Source organism: Nannospalax galili, unplaced genomic scaffold (genome assembly GCF_000622305.1).
Source record: "Nannospalax galili isolate Female #2095 unplaced genomic scaffold, S.galili_v1.0 scaffold324, whole genome shotgun sequence".
In the NCBI taxonomy this organism is placed as follows: domain Eukaryota; kingdom Metazoa; phylum Chordata; class Mammalia; order Rodentia; family Spalacidae; genus Nannospalax; species Nannospalax galili.
The window spans coordinates 5,079,547-5,082,559 of NW_008353027.1; the positions used below are offsets into that span (position 1 = coordinate 5,079,547).

The 3,013-nt window shown below is 39.3% G+C and overlaps 1 protein-coding gene across 2 annotated transcripts in view; it reads right to left on the minus strand.

Moving 5' to 3' along the window:
* Window positions 1–3,013, minus strand: part of Pdss2 (decaprenyl diphosphate synthase subunit 2) — a 305,129-nt gene that overhangs the window by 58,016 nt on the left and 244,100 nt on the right. The window lies entirely within an intron of this gene.

Here is a 3,013-nt window from a genome sequence, read left to right on the forward strand (position 1 = left end):
TGACTGCTTTTGGGGGGTAATATGGGAAAAAAAAATGAAAGAAATGCAAAGACCTTTAAATTTTAAGCTAGAGAATGTCTATAAAATATATTCTGCTGGGCGTGTGGTGGTACACACCTTTAGTCCCAGCACCCAGGAGGCAGAGGCAGGCAGATCTCTGTGCATTCAAGGCCAGCCTGGTCTACATAGTGAGTCCAGGTCAGCTGGAGCTACAGGGAGACCCTGTCTCAAAAAGACAAAAAGACAAAAAATATATTCTGTAAGATAAGATAAAAATGCAGACACTTGGACCTCTAAATTAACTGACACCTATATTCTTATCAGTTCTTGAATGGTGCTGAGTGTTATTCTGAAACACAAGGAGCCACTATATCTAATTCATGTGAAAATGTCAAGGGCATAATGAAGAAGAGTGTATACTGGGAAAACTAAAATTACTACAAATAAGAAGATAATTGAATATGGTAGCAGGGGGTAAAATTAATAATCAAGATAATAAACATATTAACCATAGCTAAAAGCAATCAGAAAGTGTTCTGAACAAGATCTTTTATTCCACTATGTATATAAAAGAGCTGGGCAAGGTGTTGGTGTCACATGCCAGTGGAAGCAGAAGGATCAACACTTCAAGGCCCGCCTAGGCTACATGAGACTCTGTTTCAAAATGCAAACCAAAACAATAGAACAAAACAAAGTAAAAAATTTAGAAAGCTATGAATAAATTTGACATATGCAGATTGTTATACAGAATGTTAAAATGCTATTGAAGAAACAAAGGTAACTTGAACGAACATAAAGACATATCCTGTGCAGACAATAAGATCCAACCTTCAGAAGTTATTACAATAAAACTAATATCCTTTTTTCTTTCTGAAACACAAGCTAATTCCCAATACTATGTAGAAAATAGAGACAAACAAGCTGTTTCCTGGTCAGTGCAGTGTAACAAGCAGCAGCCCTGTACTCTCTCCACCACAGTGCCGCCCACCGCCCTGCTTTCTTTGCTTCATATATCATATCCCCTCAAACTCTGAGCCAAAGTAAACCTCTCCTCTCAGAATAAAAGAAGGAAAGAAGGAAGGGAGGATGAAAAAAGGAATCAAAGAGGGGGAAGGAAGAAGGATAGCAAGAAAAATCTTAAAAAATGAAGGCCAGTGTATTGTTATGTGTGGCTAGCATGGGAGTGGGCAAACAGGAACATGGAATTTTACCTAGCCAGATACTTGACATGGTACCAAGACTCAGTAATGAATCTTGGTATTTAAAAATGTGCTTTTTGGATAATCAGACAATGGAACAAAATAGAAGTCCAGACATATGTAGTAATTTACCATATTTTATGGAAAAATTGAACTTTTCAGTAAATATACTAATTACCAGAAGAACTATTTGGAAAAAGCAAAATCTGATCTGCCTTTCATACTATTTACTGGATAAACTCTAAATGGCAAAACCAAAACCCAAACAACCAGCCACAGAATCATAAACAAAATATTAAGAAAAAATTTAGGGGCTCAGTGGTTAAGAGCACTGGCTCTTCTTGCTGAGGACCTGAGTTCAATGGTGGCTAACAACTGCCTGTAACTCCAGTTCCAGAGGAACCCAATGTATTGTGTGACATGGGTGCACTTACACACATGTAGGCAATACTCTCATACACATAAAATAAAAATAATAAATAAAATTTACAAAGAAAAAGCTTAATCTCCCTGCTGCTGCATCCCTTCACATGGAAGTCCACCCTCTAATCCCAGGAACCTGTTGAGTGTTACCTTATGCAACAAAAGGGACTTTAAAGACCTGATCAAATTTAGAATTTTGAGATGGAGGATTAACTGGATGGGCAAAATATAATAACAAAGGTCTTTGCTTGTTTGAGGTAGGATCCCATGTAGCCCAAGTAGACCTTGAATTCACTATATAGGCAAGATGACTTTGAACTCCTAATCTTCTGCCTCCACCTTCTGAGTGGATTACTGGTATATACAACCATGCATGCTCTGTTTTACAGGTCTTGATCAGAAAGAAGCATCAGGATCAGAGTCAGAAAAGGTGACAAAATCAGAAGGAGGTTGGTACATGTTAGCTTGCTGGATTTGAAGATGGAGGATGGCACCATACACCAAGGAATAAAGGCTAAAAATTAGAAAAGATAGGGAAATGGATTTTCCCTAAGATTCTCCAGAAGAAATGTGTTTCTGTCATCTTCTTGATTTTGTGGCTTCTGATCAATAATAAAAAAAAAAAAGCCCACTTCCTCAAGCCTTATTCTTAGTACCAGTAAGGATATGAACAAATAGGTCTCTATTCTAGTTTGGTTTCTGTTGGCATAATAAACACTATGACCGAAAGCAACCTGTGGAAGAAAGGGTTTGTTTCATCTCACAGGTTACAGTCCATCATGGAGAGAAGCTAAGGTAGGAACTCAGGCTGGAATGGAAGCAGAAACCATGGAGGAACACTGTTTTCTGGCTTGTTTTTCTTGGCCCATTCAGCTACCCCTCCCATAACCCAGGCCTACCTGCCCAGAGATGGCATTGCCTATAGTGGGCTGGGCCCTCCTACATAAATTAGCAACCAAGAAAATGCCTCACTGATATGGCCACAGGCAAATATTATTCCTCCTTAGGGTTTATGTCAAGTTAATAGTCTCAAGCATGGCTGGTGGAGGTGGAAACTAGATGGAAATTTTCTCATATATATCAAAATTACAATGTATCTCTTCCATGATCCAGGAACCCCACATCTAAAAATTAGATTTATTCATTATACACACATACAGGGGTACCTGGAGAAGGTTATAGTCTCTGTTCATTCAGCTGCCAGGGTGATTTTTAAAAAATAGAATCCAGAACAGCTGGGCTCACGTGATGGCAAACACCGTGAGTCCCAGCACTAGGGAGGCAGAGGCAGGAGGATCTCTGTGAGTTCAAGGCCAGCCTGGTCTACATAAAGAGTTCCAGCCCAGAGGCCATCTGGGGCTACAGGGAGACCCTGTTTCAAAAAAGACAAA